Consider the following 19,660-nt stretch of genomic DNA (forward strand, 5'->3'; position numbering starts at 1 on the left):
CGTGCCATTTTTTGTTTAGAATTGAGGAGAAAATGTAACATGAGAGAAAACATTTGTTTAAGAAAAAAAAACAAAAACAAGATCATCTTGGACAGTCAGGTTAAAAAAAAAGGATCGAGAAGAGAGACACGATGGCCATATTTCAACATAATAAAGGAATTTAAATGTGTGCAAGGAGAGAACAAATTGAATTGAGTAAGAAAGAAATGTAATGCAGAACATATGATAAAGCCACACATCTGAAATAGTCAGCAAGTCTTGACCTTGGGAAACCAGGTGTGTGTGTGTGTGTGTGTGTGTGTGTGTGTGTGTGTGTGTGTGTGTGTGTGTATGTGAGAAAAGTGAAGGGGATGGGGGGCTGGAAAGATGATGGAGTGCAAGTCAGGTGACATTATCATCATCGTAACCCAACAGGGATCTGGTTGCCATGGAGTGTGTATGTGTGCAGAAGGGGGATACTGTGTGTGTGTGTGTGTGTGTGTGTGTGTGTGTGTGTGTGTGTGTGTGTGTGTGTGTGTGTGTGTGTGTGTGTGTGTGTGTGTGTGTGTGTGTGTGTGTGTGTATGTGTGTGTGTGGGAGGGGGGTATAACAACATGGGTGTGGTTGGTGGCTGAGGTATTCAGAGGAAAACATCTATACACATAGTCACCTATGGGGTCTCATCTCCCATTTATTTAAGAACAAAAATCACATCCTATGAGGTAAACCAAATTGAATTGTAGGATTATAATACGGTTTTGGTCAAGGGTTAAAGTTCGTTTGAGGGTTGGGGTTTGGCATGTGGTCATGGTTAAGGTTAGGGTATAGCCTCAGGGGAATAAATGAGTGCCTGTGTGTTGGTGTGTGTGGAAGGGGGATTGTTACAAATGACTGTTGTTGCCATGGATAACCTTCTAAAGACACTTAAATGACATGCACACAGCACTATATAATATAATAGCAGGAAAGAATGGAGGATGCAATAGGCCCTAAGTGTTCTCTGTGGAGCTACACCGACGCTCCCAAATTATCAGTTAAAAAAAGCAAAGAAATCCCAATGTGTTTATGCACAAATGACACAAATTCAATGTATGAGACAACTCTTACCTCCTACCACACACCGCCTGAAGATGGCGCTCCATATCCTTGTATGATGGCGATGCTGCGCGTGCATGTGCGTAAGTGAGCGCGAGAGCGAGACAGAGAGCTGCTGTCTGCCTCCTCTCCGGTGGTGTTTCCTCCCCGTCGCTGCAGTGCCTTGCTGCTCTCCTCTCTCTCTGTTTCTTTCTTTCTCGCTTTCGTACCCAGCGCCTCGCCTCTTCCTCCTCCGTCTCCTCCACACCCTTCTCCTCCTCCCTGCGGATGCCTCAGCCTCGCACCCCCGGCCCAGGGTCCCGGCAAATGGTCGCTCCATCCCCCTGCAACTCTGGACGCAGGACGCAGAGAAAAGGCGCACCGCTCCGTTGTGATCTGATCTGAGCACACTGCGGATTGACTTGACAGAGAGGCGGATCAGGAGCAGAAGGGAAACGAGGGGAAGCCGGACGCTGACAGTGGCCAGGATCTCATTTCGGTAAGTCATCGCGTTATTTTCCATGCTATGGACATGATCGGACAGACAGGGACAATGTGACAGGTCTTCAACCGCCTTTGTTTTTTAGTCTGTTATCATTCCACAGAGTCGGATGTAGTTTTTGGAAATTTGAACAACACAGGGTGCATGCTGATTTAACAATAATGCCCTTGCTTTTGATAGCACGCTTGCTGCGAAGCTCCTCTCAGAAACAAGCGTCGGACGCGTGCTCAGATCACTGCTCAGATCACCGAACACACAACAGATATTCGGCTCCAGCTGACTGCTGACCCAAATTCACCACTGGTCGTGCGTAAAAGTGCTCAAAAGGTGTGAAAAGCGCCGTGTAAACAAAATGGGTATGGCTCCTCTTCCTCGCCAGATGATGATTATTTTGTTTTGACAACTCCATTTACAACCAGAAGTTGAGTTTTTGTTATATCCTTAAAGAAATCTGGACATGGTGTTATGGTATAATATGTTATATAATTTATTACTGGGCCAAACATGTACCTCAGATGCAGAATATTGATTTTAAATCTCTTGCTGATTCCCATTAAGTTTTATGGAATTGCATTTTGTCTCTGCTGGAGTATTGAGAGGTGATACAATGAGTATGGGTAAGACTCCACACCTTTCCCACAGCCGTACTTGTGCTTTGATCAATAGACTTTTGTAGGAGGGGGATTGTGCGCTGGCAGTTTGTCAAGGGCGTACAATATATCCAGCAGATGATGTGGAGGAGGAGGGGGGCTGGGGCTGCTGCTGTTATGCATGCTGTGGGTACATGTTCAGCCTAGTGCATGTCAGTACTTGGGCAGGTGCGTGATGGGCAGCAGAGGCGTGGAGAGGGAAAGGGTATTAGTGTATGCTCAGGTCTATATCACATCAAATCCTTTGTCTTTTGGTCTGTGTTGCTTCGAAACTATAAAACTTTGGCTTGAGATTTGCAGGTTAGGCAGCTTCCTTTGTAAGCAGCCATGTGACAAGCAGAATACAATCCCCTCTAATTCCCCTCAAACTGACCTCTTGTGCAGGAATATGGGGATATAGATGTCCCCCCCAGCCCAAGTCCTCTACAGTCGACCACTGCTCAGTCTGTTTCCTCCAGCATGTTATCCACTTTTCCAGTACTTTAGGTAATGCCAGAACAACAGTCTCCATGCCCATGAGCCCCTCATCTTCAAAACTTCAATAGATTTCTTTTTATTACTGTTGAAGGATAAGCAGCATTACAAAAGGCCTATCACTGTGGGAACTGTCTCAACACACACACACACACACACACACACACACACACACACACACACACACACACACACACACACACACACACACACACACACACTCCAACTCCTCTCTAAATTTCCTAAAGATTAGCTCCTTTTATGTCCAGTGAATGTCTCCAGTGGGCATGAAAAGCCTCGTCCTTCATCGCAGACACAGATTAAGCTAATTCACACAGCAGCGCAGGCCTAATGCCTAATCACTATGCTGTGCTGGCAGAACAGAACAGTCTTTATACTGTGGTGGCCGAAAGAGGGTGAGAAAGACGGACAGAGAGAGAGAGAGCAAAGGGGGGAAAGCTAGCCGCCGGTGCCTATTGATCGGACGGAGGGGCTACTGGCAGGCGTCCACAGGATGGAGTGCTGACGACAGTCCAAAGTGCTGCCGGGATGAGCTGGTAGTGCTGATGAAGGGAGGGAAGAGTTTGAATTATTCTCCCTGTAGCAGGGCAGGGTCAGGGAGGATTTGAAAATACTGTAACTGTTATGAATTTAATGTTCATTAGAGAGTGAATATGGGGTGTAGTTTGATGCATTGATAGTTTAACAGATCAAACAGCGTTCTGTGACTGTCAGACCTTGTCATTCTTGTATATTTTACCATGCTGTACCTAAGCTGAATTCTTGAAATGTGAAATGAGCAAAGACTGAGATCAAGAGAGGGTGGAATTCCTCTTTCAAAGGTCTGCTTTGATGTTTGGGTGTTTGGCCAATTGTGTGTTGAAAGGAATAGCATCAAAATTATCTGTCCTGGCTGTAAAGCGGCTCAGTTCAGTTTGTATGGTAATGCATGTGCTAAATTACTAAGTGTGGGATATTGACATTGAGAATAGTCAATTTTCCATGTCAGCAATGAAATTTGATCTTCTGATTTCATTTTATCTTCACACTTCATTTGACTATAATCTTTCAGTAGGATGGGGACTATTTCCATCCCTTTTACTTTCACTCGTTCCAAAGGATTTTCATAATTCATGTGATATGTAAGACAGCGTAGTGAGCAGGGAGACTACACCACCTGGAGCACCTGTCAATGAGCAAGTCAGTGAATTTCTACCAGGTCCAGGGGTTCTGTTCTACACAGAAACCTGACCTTTGACCTTACTTCAAAGTAGACAAAGCCAAAAAGTTCTTCTGTACATTTATTATTTTACACAGACACAAGATAAACCCCACATCCCTGCTAGAATACTATTGGTATAGAATACCAATACGTTAGTGATATAGGTCAGTTTGCAGATTATCTGTATTGGCGTTTTATTTGCCTGATAACCGATTTAAGTTAATGAATTAAAAAGTGAGCCACTATGGCTCCGCTACAGCTCTGTCTGTCCCTCTGCTTCGGTTTCACTTACCACTGAGTCTGACTTAATGTCCTGCCCACAACACTATCTGACTATCTTGTACTGTGTATTATTTTGAAAGTTTCTAATTTATTAAATACTTGCTTAAAGCCTTTAAACAAAGTTTTGTGTTGGAGTTTGTAGTCTCGCTTTGCCAGACCGTCCTCCAACGCGGCGCTGTGGAGGAGGGTCTGGCTAGTCCACACAGCATTCCAGGATGGGAGAAAAACGTACTCTGGTTTATTGGCATTTCTTTAAACCAATCACAATCGTGTTGGGCGGTGCTAAGTGCTAGAGGGTGACAATTTTTCAATTTCCCTGTTGGTAACGTGATAGGGATGGAATAGAGAATAGAAATCAAAGGGAGCAGGGCGGAGAAATGTGTGAAGTGTTTTGAGTGTGAGAAGATCTCCGTTAGGAATTATGTAATGAAATTGCCAAGGCCTGCAGGTAATGAAAAAACAGAGTCTGATAACTTTAGACAACATAGGGAACGAAACGGGAGCGGGACGGGATTCGGGAGTCTTTCTCTCTGGATTTTGCAGGACAGGATTTTTTGAGGGGGCAGTCACGTGATCGGGATATGATGGGAGTATTTTTGTGAGCTCGGGTTGGGAGCGATAATTGATTCCCTTGTCACCCTCTACTAAGCGCTGTACGGAGCAACGGTGCTGCTGCATAATAGCCAGTGGAGGAACTTGTTTTGGTGGAACATGTGTACGTTCAAAGGTTGTTTTAGTCGTGCAAGAGAAAACTCAGATTGGACAGATGGTCTAGCTAGCTGTCTGGATTTACCTTGCAGAGATCTGAGAAAAGGTTAACCATAGTCCTCATAAATCGGCCGGAGTTTAAAACGCCAACACAAAGGCAGCCCAAGGCAACAGATATCCGGCCTAAATGAGTGAAATCCGGCGGAATTTCCGTCGGCAACGGAGCAATCCCGGAAGTGGAAGGTCGAGGATATAGACTATGGAGTTTGTAACATTTTCCCAGTATACCGTATTGTTTTCATTTGGGCTGTGGCTCAGGTGGTAGAGCAGTCATCCACCAATTGAAAGGTTGGTGGTTTGATCCCTGGCCCATGCAGTCTACATATCAAAGTGTCCTTGGGCAAGACACTGAACTCCGAATTTCTCCCGATGCTGCGCCATCGGTGTTTGAATGTGCATGAATGTTTATCTGATGAGCAGGTGGCACCTTGTATGGCAGCCTCGGCCACCACTGTATGAATGTGTGTGCGAATGGTGAATGTTGCCTGTAGTGTGTAAAGCGCTTTGAGTACTCATTAAGACTAGAAAAGCACTATATAAATGCAATCATTTACATTTGTTTCTTTAAGAACCTAAATATTGGATTAGATGCACACATGGCTTTCCTCCAGAGAAGCTATGAGGCCCGATGGCAAATATACCTTTTTGAGGTGAGACACAGATACTGCTCATTTGTCAACATGAGTTTGAAGAAAAGCTATTGACTGTATTGGCTGTGTATCTTTTACTATTCTCTAATTATCTAGTCCAGTTAGTACTGCCATGCAATTAAACTCTAGTTGTGACCTTTTCTCCATGAATGCACAAAAATAGCTATTTTCTGTTATCGAGACGTATCTCTATGTAGATATGTTCATGTCATTTCTACCTATCGAGACAGAACTCTCCACTCTCCATTGACGTGTATTGCGTGAAGGTGCCTCCTCGTCAATTTCACTGCTAGCAAACAACAAAAAAATGTGGTGAAATTCACTACTAACAGTGTAAATAACCCATATATACATTGTAAGCTGCTGACCTGAAAAACCGAGCTTTTATGAAGACAAAAGTGGATACAGACGTGAGTGTCAGGATCCCACAGTCTTCCCATTCTTCCTGCTGATTCCTCATGTAACGAGTTGTCCCCCCCCCCCCCCCCCCCGTGAGCGTGGCTTTCGCGATGCGCTCTATCTCTCTAGACTATTACAACTACTTGACTAAAAGAAAAGAAAAAAACACACAGAGAAAAGAAGACAACTGTAGAACATAAAGCACCACCAAGAAGAGCAAATGCTTTGATTCAACGCTTTGATGTCCTTCTGCTCCGTTATGTGCTATCTGTTGTTTGTGTTTTCTTCCATCTATTCACTAGAATGCAATGTGAATGGGTCTCAGGCAACTGGCTGACATTTGATCCATACTTGCCAATAATGATTGCATATTCATGGGCACGGGGGAGGTGCTAATTGACAGCCTCAGTGTGTTCATCAATCAGCTGACTTGATGCTTACATTGGTGACTAGATGCTTATGAGCTTGTTTAATGACATAAAGAAAACCCTGATGTGCCACTGCTAATGGACACTTTTACAATACCCCCATTACTGTGGAATTGCTACAAGATTACATACATGTTATGCACCATTAAACCTGTAATATTACTCTTCTTTCCCTCAAGGGTGCTGTGCAGTGCACCTATGTGGCTATCTTATGGCGATGTCCAGGTAATGTTTAGATGTTATACTTTGGTGCTTGAGTGTGTCCATGTGAGTCAGTCATGAAATAGTCTAATTATAATTGCTTAAATAATAAAATACATCAGCAGCTTGCTCTATCAGGAGTGTATTCACCCCTGCCAGTAATGCTGCACTGTGTTGGTAGATGAGTTTTTTTTAATTCCTTATTTCATATCCGGAGAAATGCTAGACTGGCAACACATTTTCAGGGTTGGGCAGTGCTGCTCCTTTGTATATTTAGTAGGGCTGCACAATAAATCAATATCAACACATTGAAAAGGAATCGAAAGGCTGCGACATATTGCAAAAGACACTTTTTTGTTTATTTTTGTTGAGTTAGTTGAAAGAGAGTGTCAGTAGAAAACTACACTTTAAAATGTAACTTTCATTTTTTCTTTTTTTTAGTGGTGCATTTTATGTTTTATTCAATGTTCAATTTGTTTAAAAAAAAATTATGTTTTCTTTCCTGTTTTTTTTTTTAATTGAACAAGCAATTTGCTGTTTTTAAGCAGAATACTGAAAGCAGCAGAAAGGCAGAACTGAGTACACTATAATATCTGTAATTTTGTTATCACAATATTCAACAACGTTATCGCATATCGTATATTTTCCTCATGTCGTGCAGCTCTAATATTTAGGCACAACATTCCAATGCACCACTTAGTGAGTCACAGTCAGTGTGGTGTATTTATGAGAGGATCCCTTTGTTCAACCTATAGGTATTGAGTCAAGAACTCATCTTTATCCCTTGAGTGTCCTTGAATAGGACACAGAATCCCTCGCAGCTCAAAGGATGCCGCTTTGTCGCTGACCCTTTGGCCTCTTTGCGAGGGAGGGGTAAGCAATGACAAATGTTCCTGTTGGGGGACCAACTGAATAAAATTATGTGTACAACATGAAAATGGATGGCATGGGAATAGCACTTTGAATGCTGAAATTATTTTAAGATAGTATAGCCAGGCTTTCTGCTGATACAGTATGTTTGTCAGGCTTCCTGGCACCATTAGTGTATCCTCGTCATCTACGGACCTTCACATTAAAACCACAAAATATGTTGAAGAATATTTGTAGTTTCGAGGTGAAAGGAGTGGATAGTGTCATCATGTATTACCGCAGCTTAGACTGGCGCGTTCAACTGGCATAGTTTGCCGGTTTAAATCTGCACTTGCACTTTACGTTCCAGTGGCTTTTGAGCAAATATGATGGATGTACAATGATTTAGAGGTAGGTGGTTATTTTTACCACTGTGGGAGACAGGCGTTAAGACTGAAGGCGCTGTTAGAAAAATCCCCCCCCCCATTCATCTGTCAGGTAGCTTCGTGGCATTATCTACAAAAGCAGGGTCAAGCTCAGGCAGCAGTTAGGGATTCAGCTTTCTAAAGTATCTCTGAGCATTTAATCTTTCCAATCAGTAATCTATCCCACTCCTTCTTCTTTTGCTGCAAAAGAAAGAAAAGAAAGAAAGAGAAGAAGAAAAGTTGTCCAGCTTTAACAATGCTTTGGATTTATGGCTTGATTTCCACTGATGCAGCATGTAGTAAAAATATATGGCCTCATAGTACTGTAAGGTGGTAAAAGGTAAAACCATTCACCAATTGCTGCTGTGTATTGTTTATCGTAGTGATTAATGAGAGCAGGAATTTGAGGAGTGCAGCAGGAAGGCAGAGAGAGAGAGAGAGAGAGAGAGAGAGAGAGAGAGAGAGAGAGAGAGAGATCGATCGATTCTCCTGCCGATTCTCCTGCCGATTCTCCTGCCATCTTCTAATGAGCTCACTGCAGATGGGACTTCCTCTGTCAGCCCACAGCGCCTCCCCCCCAAACACCTACTCCATTATCCTCCCTCTTTCCCGTCAGTCTTTTAAATGCAAAAGGAAAGACAAAGAAAAAAGAAAGGGAAAGGAAACAAATGATGTGAGAGAGGGTTAAGGATGCAGGTGAGAGAAGAGGGAATTCACAGGAAGGGGTAGTTGGTGAAAAGGATGTGGGGAGATGGGTTGTTAAATGAAAGACAGAGAGGTGGAAAATGAAGAACTAGTGACGGAGCTTGTTGGGGAGTGAGAGAGGCGTATAAGCAGTGAGAAGACTAAGGAGCAGGAAGGCTGAGTGAGAGACCAGGAATAATCAAAAGCAAGAAGTGACAGATGGGTGTGAATAAGCTCAGCTAGCCCGGTCTGCGTTAATTGAGCATCAAAGGGCGAAAATGTAGCCTAGAGTTGTGCATGTATGACTGTGGAAGTTTTTGTATATGTGATCACAAATCTTTATTACATGCATGGTCAGTATGTGTGTGTGCGTGTGTGTGACAGCTTCTAGCACAATGTGGTTTTTGCATTCAGTTTTTTGACTTTCTGTTAATGGTGTTGTCTGCATTATTGCTTCACTACCTATCTGTTTATTCCTGTTGCATGATTATTGGATAACACATTGAATTTTGCTCTTTTTCCTGGCTGAACTTGTGCTCCGATTCTTTCTGTGAAATCTGTATGTGTGAGAAAATAATTAGGCAGTGTCCTATATGGCTGATCGGTCTTATTTAAAACTAAAAAAACTAAAACGGGGAGAGAGAGAGAAATTGGCATAATGACATGTTTCGTAGCAGTGAAGTATATTGTTGTTGGCTTCATGTGCAATCTCTTTGCACAGCAACATAGTATTATCTTTCTGGCTGGTCAAGTGGGAAATAACGTGTTTGATGGGATATGAACACCTGTGTGTGTGTGTGTGTGTGTGTGTGTGTGTGTGTGTGTGTGTGTGTGTGTGTGTGTGTATATTTCTTGCCTGTTCTTTTAACACGCACATCATTGCTTTTCTCTGTCAACAAAAGGACGCACAGTGTCATTGATGTGAAGCACCTGAAATCAGGTCCAGCTCATATCATCCAATAGCCATTTTCACACCTGCAGCTCTTGCGTATGTGTGCCTTCTACAGGCAAGGGAAACATACAGTACACTAGCTGGAAACAAGTGTTCATTGGATTGTCACTTGAAATAAAAATCAAGTTTGAACATATTTGACACGTAAATGTTCCAATTAATTTGAACGCAGCCTTATCTTAAACTACTTCGTACATTATAGAAATGACATGGTTGCAGTGCCTCCGTTGACTCAATTGAGTGGCGAGTTAAAAGTGACTGTAAGGTGGTTACCTTACCATGAGGTTCAAGAGAGCAACGAGGTTTAAGAGAGCAACATCAGCCTAGTTTGCAGGACGTGTAATCGTTCAGATGGACAGTGCATTTTATGAATCAAGATGTTTTCCTATTTCTAATTACCGGTAGCTATTAAAAGTACCTGCAATAAATACCCTTTTGAAATGCCATTTTAAGGGTATTATCTCCATATCCCAGTCATTTGCAGTTTCTGATTTTTTAAAAGAGAATAGAATCTGTAATGAGTTTCTTAAGATTCTCAACCCTTTTAGAGTAAAACATTCAATAAAATATCTTTGGTTCAAATGCAGGTGTATGCTGAATCTAAAGGCTAGTGAAAAAAGTAGATATAGCAAAGTGTGACTCCAAAACTAAGTCATGCTATATACCATGTTTGTGAAACATACCTCCATTATTCTTTAACATAAATGGGTTCATGTATAAAATATAACTTAAACTTTGCATGTATCAGTTGCTTTGCGAAAGACTTTTATTATTTTACTTTATCTTTTAACTTTTATCATTTACGAGATCTTGGATAATCCTTGATCCCCAACACACACACACACACACACACACACACACACACACACACACACACACACACACACACACACACAGTGGTGTTTCATCTTAAAAGCTTGAGGCCAGCCAAGTGGTATAAATGCCACACCCGATGCCTGCGGTTGTATCAGCAGACAGCGAATCAGCAGCACACACTGATCCTTATCGGCTGTGTATTGCTACTTCCACCTGTCAATCAATTGCTCTCTCACATCTGTAGAAAAAGGATTTGATGGAAATGATGGGAAAGACAGAGACAGACAGAGATAAGAATCAGACCAATATGGCCCGTTAATGGATCAAGCCAACTTACTTTATTGCCCTTGTGTTTGTGGTCCGTGTGTTTGTGTGGATTTGCGTCCACCTCGATCTATAGAAAGAGAAAGAAGAAGGTATGGTGACAGAAAAAGAGTGACAGATCAGAAGCAGTGAAAGGAAGAGGGCAACATGAGAGTAAGACAAGACAGAAGGTGAGAGGTGCTGCAAATGGCAGCGCGACATGACTGACTCACAGCAGCCACCTGTAGGACACAGACCATAGTACGATTTGTACGTGAGCATTTAGCAGTGAGTTTCCAGCATGTCTGAAAGAGGAACAGCAGCTGAAATAATGTTTTGACTACGAGGCGTTTTATTAGGTTGTTTATCGATGTCTGTTGACACTAGAGAGCTACATCTTCAGCCGGGCCTCAGCTCCCGCTGTCCACATTATTCGATTTAATTTCACAGTCCCTGAGCTAACAAAGGCAGGTTTTCTGTCTAGCTACACATTGTGCATGTTCCGAGTAAAGCTCATGTCAGTGGAAGCTGTACTCTCTCTATCCTGATATTCAGCATTTTCATTTATGCCCAGTCCCTCCTGTCCTGAGGCATCCATTGTTATACAGCATGCCTGACAACAAAATGCTTTCTTTTAACATAACAGGTTTCTTCTATTGGGTGTTTTTAGATTAAAATATAAGTGGAACTCCTGTGGACTGTTGTCCTGCAGAGTGCCACATAAACATTAAGTTATTCAGGAATATAGAATGGTGTAGATGAAGGTGCATGTTTTGTTGTGAAGCTGGCGGTGGGCAATGAATTATATACCACAGACATCAGGAAGAAGAATGCTTCATGTTAAGATCTGTACATAAGCATGAGGCAGATGCTGGCGGTACTTGCAGTGAAATTCAACAAGCTGGATGATGAGGAAATAAAGCCTTTTTCTTACTGTGCCTTTCCTAAAGTATGTGAGAATGGTACAGTAAGAGGGCAGAAATTGTAGGGCACAAATCGCCCCTTTAAATTACTAATCATTAGCTCTATATACTAATTTTGTCGGTTCAGTTTAGTCATTTTCAACTTTAAGCTGTTTAATTGTTTTCCCAAATATCTTGCTTTGCCCCTCCCCCCTGTGTATTATAAACAAATTGCAATATGCCTTCTCTACGGGATGCTAAATATAACACAATGCTGTGTTTAACAGCCAAAATATATCCATGTGTCTCAGTCTTAGGTCAACATAAAACTGTGTGATGTCCAAATGGTTCATAGCTAGATTGCCAAGAGGACAAGGACAATTTATGAATTATTTAATTGAGGGAACACAATTACTACACTGAACACACTCATTAGTCATTTTAGGGTTGAATTACTACTTTAAAGGAATTATTTATCAATAACTCCCTCTGTAATTCGCCTCTAGTTTGCAGTAGGGTTGCTTTAAATGTTCAGAGGCAAACAGGAAAGTATTATTCCTCAGCCAACCGTGTCTCCCGTTCATACAGCTCTCCTAAAGCTGGGGTTCAATGTCTTACTTAAAGTGCTCATATTATGCCTTTTGGCTTTTTCGCTTTCCTTTATTGTGTTATATATGTTTTTGTGCATGTTATAGGTTTACAAAGTAAAAAACGCCCAAAGTCCACCCCAAAGGGACTTACCATCTCCAACAGAAAACACTGTTCACAAACTGCTCCAAACAGCTCTATTGTAGTCCAGCCTTTACTTCTGTGACATACGTGCGTCACTTTGTAACACACTTTATAATGCTAGCCTAGCTGCTAGCATGGCACGCCCTCATACTCTGCTTCTGACTGGCTAGTAGTCCTTACCTGGGTACTGCACAACTCCCAACAAAGATGGAACAGAAGTGAGATGTCTCACTCTGTAGCTAAAACAGAGAGCTCAACACACAGGGTGAAAAGAGGAGCTGCAGCAATGTGCAGTACAACAAAAATATGGTGTTTTTTGAAAAAGAAACCATGTAAACCTATTGTGGTACAACCTCTAAATACAATTATGAACCTGAAAATGAGCATAATATGAGCACTTTAAGTTGATTGGAGGCTCACTGTTCGACATACTACTCTAGACTGCAGTCAAATTCACTCTGAAACCTTGTTTTCCGCCGTTTTTCTCAAAATGTATCGTGTTTAATAGGGCTGTACAGAATTCTGACATTTTTGTTAGCGAAGGGAATGCCGTGGTTACTTACTTTTGGGGTTAAATTGCCTCATAAATAGCATTTGATGTTACTCCTTCATCGTCTGTGATATCTCCTGCATGGGTATACTGTATAGATCCCAACTGTGGCCAGGATCTAGAACGTCAAGCGCACATTAATGTCACTCATCTCTCTTCTGTGGCTTGCATCTGCTGTGTATAATTCATCAAGCAACTCTCTGTTGATATCTGCATATAAATTAACTTATATGTAGTGCAGCACATGTATTTCTAATGGCGTATGTACACAGTGGCACCATAGTAGTACATCAGCGTTGCTGTCTCTTGCATGCGAGAAACGGATTGTGGTTTTGTAATGTTTCCAATCGTGGAATGAGTGTGTATATATATATATATATATATATATATATATATATATATATATATATATATATATATATATATATATATATATATATATATGTATGTGTATATATATATATATATGTAGTATTAAAAAAAAGTAGCTCAAAGGCTTTTCATGAAATGGTGGCGAAGTTGAGCCACCCCTCACTATTTTGCGTACTAATTATGGCTGAAATCTGCTTGGTCTGTTGGAGATATGTGGGGTACTTTATCTAAGCAGCAGACACCAAAAACAGAACAGGGCTGCCTTGGTCTGCCTGTGTCATTACTGTTCGATGCTAGAGACTTGATAGAAGGCACACTGACCAAGAGAAGATCATGGCTTCACACTCAGAAAGGGAGACTGAAAAAACACAATGTCATTAAGGGTGACACGGTTCACAAAACCCACGGTTCGGTTCGTATCACGGTTTTAGGGTCACGGTTTTCGGCAAATATACTTCAGCATATAGCTAAAATTAGCATATTGAATGCATGTTGCACAGTGCTTGCACACAGTGGCAGTTCTATCTATTGTTTTATTTCTGCTGTCATCATAGGTAACATGAAATCCAAAATGTTCCCACACACCAGACTGCATCCAGGTGCATCCTCCAGCTCCGGGCAGCCTTCCTTTTCTCTCCCACTTGACATTTCTACACGTGACGTGACCTGCAGCACTTCACACTCCACCTGAGGAGCGGCTGGCTTGGCTCTCCGCCTCTCAAAATCTGACGAAAATCTTTTAAACTGTGTTGATCAAAAAACAGACAGATTCAGCAACTGTATGGCCTATTTCTCGCTTAACATGTTTTCAGAAACACTTTTCGGTGAACTATTTTCGTAAAATACGAGATCGTATTCAGAACGAGACGCCATTAGAGTCTGTTTTGAAATCCGGGAGCAGCAAGAACCACGTGACGCGTTCGTCCAATCAGCTGCCATGTGTTGCGTTCGTCACGCTCATCCCCCTCGTCGTTTATATACTGTCTATGGTCGTTTCCAGTAAGTGTTTTAACATAGGTGTCGAAAGTGGGCACTACGGCAGTAAGAGGTTAGTGCACATTAACACTGTACTGACGAACCGTGCGACACACACACGCTCTGAACCGAGACAAGTGAACCGAACGGTTTGGATGTTTTTTCATGAACCGTACCACCCCTAAATGTCATGCGTGGGTTACTGACTAACTTTGTTATTTCTTTTATAGTTAATTTATTTTGGCTTATATAGTATGTGTCATATCTGTATGTGTTACTTTGCTCATTTTAAGGGTTAAGTTATTTTTGCTGAAGGTTTTAAACAAAACAAAACAAATGCTGCTCTCCCATTCTTTACAAACTGCCACAGTCATTTGCAAAGACAAGATACCCCTCGCTGTTGTTTAGGCCAATTAGTCTCGAAATCTGCTGGCTTTGGGCTTGTGCCAAAGATTTGGAGTGAAAGTCTTTATTTGTCACAGAGAGGCTTTTGAAAGGGATTGAGACAAAAGAGACTAACAGATTCCCAGAAATGCATAGGAATCCCACAAATCCCACACAAACACACACGCACGCACGCACGCACGCACGCACGCACGCACGCACGCACGCACCATTTCTGTCACTCTCATCTCTCTTTTCTCCCCTCGCTTTATCTCTGCGGGCTGCAGATAGACAAGACAACACATTCTAAAACCAAGAGACAAACAATTGATTATATATGCTATAGTTGTAACAAAAATCCACTTTGCAGCCAGGGAATTGTACACACACTCACAGACACATAGGCTGCAGGAAAGAGCGAGCCATTGCCAGAAAACTGTGGAGGTGGGAGGGTTAAGTTAGAAGCTCCCTGCTGCACTGTTACCAGTTTGCTCATGTGATATTAATTCAACTAATTTGACCTGCACTGCAGACATGGAATGATGGTGTTTTCTCAGTGTGTCTCTACAAAGGAACATTGGGCTCAGAGAGGTTTTTTACTGAAATGGACTATATGGGTCCCTCAATAGATGAAATAAAATGATATTGATTTTGCAGACACAACGAGAAAAGCTGTGGATTACATTTATTGCAGTCAGGTTACCCTAGCTGCACCCTTATTCCTGGTAGATGGTCAATATTAGAGTTTCCACATTTAAAAGGTCACATTTAAATGCTTTTTTACTGTATGGCATTTACAATTTATGAATCCCATTGTGTGCTGGGTCAGGAATAGGTCTCATCTTTTCACTAGCTCTTTACGGTTTGTCCCCTTAAGAAGGTCAGAGGTCAGACTTAGCTGCTGAACAGTGTCCCATGAACTAGGAGGCATTCAGTGTCTTGATAACACACACTTTAAAGGTGTGGATACTTCATTTTTTGGGTGCCTGACAGGGGCGATTTTATCCATCCATCCATCCATCTTCATCCGCTTATCCGGGGTCGGGTCGCGGGGGTAGCAGCTCCAGCAGGGGACCCCAAACTTCCCTTTCCCGGGCCACATTAACCAGCTCCGACTGGGGGATCCCGAGGCGTTCCCAGGCCAGGTTAGAGATATAATCCCTCCACCTAGTCCTGGGTCTCCCCCGAGGCCTCCTCCCAGCTGGACGTGCCTGGAACACCTCCCTAGGGAGGCGCCCAGGGGGCATCCTTACCAGATGCCCGAACCACCTCAACTGGCTCCTTTCGACGCAAAGGAGCAGCGGCTCTACTCCGAGCTCCTCACGGATAACTGAGCTTCTCACCCTATCTCTAAGGGAGACGCCAGCTACCCTCCTGAGGAAACCCATTTCGGCCGCTTGTACCCTGGATCTTGTTCTTTCGGTCATGACCCAGCCTTCATGACCATAGGTGAGGGTAGGAAAAAAAACTGACCGGTAGATTGAGAGCTTTGCCTTCTGGCTCAGCTCTCTTTTTACGTCTAACGGTGCGATAAATTGAATGTAATACCGCACCTGCTGTGCCGATTCTCCGACCAATCTCCCGCTCCATTGTCCCCTCACTCGTGAACAAGACCCCAAGGTACTTGAACTCCTTCACTTGGGGTAAGGACTCATTCCCTACCTGGAGAAGGCACTCCATCGGTTTCCTGCTGAGAACCATGGCCTCCCGATTTAGAGGTGCTGATCCTCATCCCAGCCGCTTCACACTCGGCTGCGAACCGATCCAGTGAGTGCTGAAGGTCACAGGCCGATGATGCCATCAGGACCACATCATCTGCAAAAAGCAGCGATGAGATCCCCAGCCCACCGAACTGCAACCCCTCTCCACCCCGACTACGCCTCGATATCCTGTCCATAAATACTACAAACAGGATTGGTGACAAAGCGCAGCCCTGGCGGAGGACAACTCTCACCTGAAACGAGTCCGACTTACTGCCGAGAACCCGGACACAGCTCTCGCTTTGGTCGTACAGAGATTGGATGGCCCTGAGAAGGGACCCCCTCACCCTGTACTCCCGCAGCACCTCCCACAGTATCTCCCGGGGCACCCGGTCATACGCCTTCTCCAGATCCACAAAACACATGTAGACTGGTTGGGCATACTCCCAGGCTCCCTCCAGGATCCTTGCGAGAGTAAAGATCTGGTCCGTTGTTCCACGACCAGGACGGAATCCGTCCGGCGATTTTAGCCCTTTTTTAAACTTGATCCCGGCACCCCGAAAAAAGAATTGTTTAAAAAAAAAACAAGCGTGTTTGACAAGCTCCCGCGAGATCAGTTTTTGAGCCACAGCAAAGGTTCTGGTATCAACTGAAACCGCATATCCAGCCGAACAAGTAGATGTCACATTAAACTATCATGTTGGGAAGCGGTCGTAACATGCCTTCAAAGTCGGTGAAGCTGTTTAAAACCTAAATAGGCATCAAGATATCTGAATGAGCTGTATTTGGCTTTGGTGAGGGTCATTTACAGCCATGTCTGAAACATGTCAGCTAGCTATAGCCTAGGTAGGTCAGGATTCTGCATGGAGTGAAAATAATAATAATTGAAATAGTGAAAATATGTTAATATTATTATCACCTTTTTCCCTTCCCTTTAGTAGCCAAATCTATAAGTCTTGGCATTGTAGACATTGGATGTGACTAAATACTGACCCTATTTGCATAATACCATTTAATTTGTAATACGCCCTCACCTTTATAGTAATGGGCCTGTGGCTCAGCATTGAGGTAAGTTTTATCAGCACTATTGGCAGTGTTCTAGTTGAAAAATGTCCCTACTGTGATGTTCCAAAATGATGTTAACATGCAAAGTAGAATAATGTTTAAAAAATTACGTTAAAACGGTCACTTCTGGAGCTTGAGCTCATTTCTTTCAGTTGTAAGAGTGTCTCTCAATTCACCTGGACCCCTTTGTGTTTTACTTTTTCTCACATTGTATACCAACATTGTATTTCTAAGGAAAATTTGTCTGCTTTCCAAAATAAGAAATAAAGGCTGTACTCAAATTGTTACTGTTAGAAAATGGAACATTGATTTCATCCTCTTCTTTACTGATGCGTGACAAGTTTGTTGAAGTGTTGAATAATCTGGGATCACAAGGTCTAATGAAACCAAAGGCACAGCGCGGTGTCTGACTTTGATCTTTTGGAGATTCTTAGCCCGCAAGCATGGCAAGCCTTAAACTGTTATGACGGTGAGTGGGGAGCGGAAGATCTTTTAGATCTCATCAAGTGTTTCAAAGCGTTACATCATTTCCACGTCTTCCACCAGGAAAGTATTGCAACACACCCTTTTTTAGAAGGAGTCAATTCCTTTTCCCCCCCATATAGTGTAATTTTTCAGGGAAGTACATTTTGTGAACAAGAAACGCACACATAGGATGCAACCAACCACACACACACACACACACACACACACACACACACACACACACACACACACACACACACACACACACACACACACACACACACACATCCATGTACAAAAGAAACATACAATCACACACTTTTCTGTTATGAATACTGCGTGGGATGTTCTGCAGTCATGCTGCGCAGCAAATTGAATTTCTCCCATTATGGAACATTCTGTAAGACAGCAGGAGGCCAGAGAGCGTACGGAGGTCTCCACCAGCCTCCGCAGCGGAGGCTCACTGCCCTCAGCCTCATGCCCAGCTGTGGACACTCTTTGTCAGCCGACTGGTGGGGGCTCAATGGAGATGGCTCCATGCTGTGTCTGGCTGTATGTGTACATATGATACACACACACACACACACACACACACACACACACACACACACACACACACACACAAATGTACAGTAAATGTATCTTCGTAATAGGTTGAGAACCGACTGTCTTGTTTTCTGTCTTGGTCACAAACAACACTGCGGGTTAAATTGAGGGTCAGCAGGTTACCAGCAAGAGTCCAGGGTGCCATTGAGGTCCAGTTGTAGAGAAGCCATGGTACTGTAGTTATTAGATTGGTCGTGTGGTTGCTATGACAGCATAGAGATCCCCAGCTCACTGCAGGGATAAAGTGATAATAGGCCAGTAGAGGGAGGGGATAATCAAATTTATTTGAATCTATGTGCACCCAGTCTAATTCCTGTGGCTTGGCTGCTTTCATATTCATTCATATTTATTTTTTTGGATGTATTAATTCATGTGACAAAGTCATGTATAGAAATGCCCAGACAGGCAAGATCTCATTACCTGTGGCATAGAGAGGAGGGAACTGATCTATCATTAAAGCAGGATCATTATGACATGTTGAAGGGGAAATATGAATTTGAAATTCTAATTTCTATAGTAGCAGAACATCATACCTACTGGTGAGGGGATGCCACGAGCATGATTTCATTATAGAGTGACCTGTGATTGCTCAAATCCCTAGCATTAATAGCATTAAATGTTGTTATTTTTTTGCTATTGGTTATTCCTGCTGCCTTTTACGACCGTGAGATGTTTTTCTGTAGTGTCTAGTAGTAATTTAGTCGGTGCATAACCGTGTGCTTGTGGGTGTGATGCGGTGTGTTTGTGCATGCAGACACTGACTATAAAGTGGTGTGGCAATTTAGCAATCTGGATCTCCTAATTTGGACATCTCCCATCAACCAAACATCTTTCTGATGGTAGCCAGCCAGTTCTCACTCTCACAGTCTGACTAGTTAGTAGTTCAGGTGACAGACTGAATTACTGTTGGTGGTCAAAAAACTATTTGGAGAGATCTTAGGGTGATCTACTATTGATAGTCTTTTTGTATAATTGCAAACGTATTGCTGGAAAATGTGCTGCAGACTTTGATTTATTCGTCTTCATATACACATTTTCCAATTTGTTTTTTCTTTGTTAATTTTAGTTTTATTGCCACTTCATAACTGTATGATGACAATGCGACACATCCAGCAAGGCAACAACATATGGATAAAAAACGCAGCCATAACAACAACTAAATATATCATTGTATTTGTCTTGCATTTTTAATCATTACTTGTAATTAAGTTGACTATAATAATTATTATTCTCTCATACAGTAGTTCTACC

The 19,660-nt window shown here is 42.6% G+C and overlaps 1 protein-coding gene across 1 annotated transcript in view; it reads left to right on the forward strand.

The window, feature by feature from the left end:
- The first annotated feature begins 1,203 nt into the window (after window positions 1-1,203).
- ctnnd2a (catenin (cadherin-associated protein), delta 2a) overlaps window positions 1,204-19,660 on the forward strand; it is a 276,014-nt gene continuing 257,557 nt past the window's right edge. The window contains exon 1 of the mRNA XM_078280766.1: window positions 1,204-1,552. The gene's annotated coding sequence lies outside the window, so the exon portion shown is untranslated. The remainder of the gene's footprint in view (window positions 1,553-19,660) is intronic.

This window comes from Sander vitreus, chromosome 22 (genome assembly GCF_031162955.1).
Source record: "Sander vitreus isolate 19-12246 chromosome 22, sanVit1, whole genome shotgun sequence".
In the NCBI taxonomy this organism is placed as follows: Eukaryota; Metazoa; Chordata; class Actinopteri; order Perciformes; family Percidae; genus Sander; species Sander vitreus.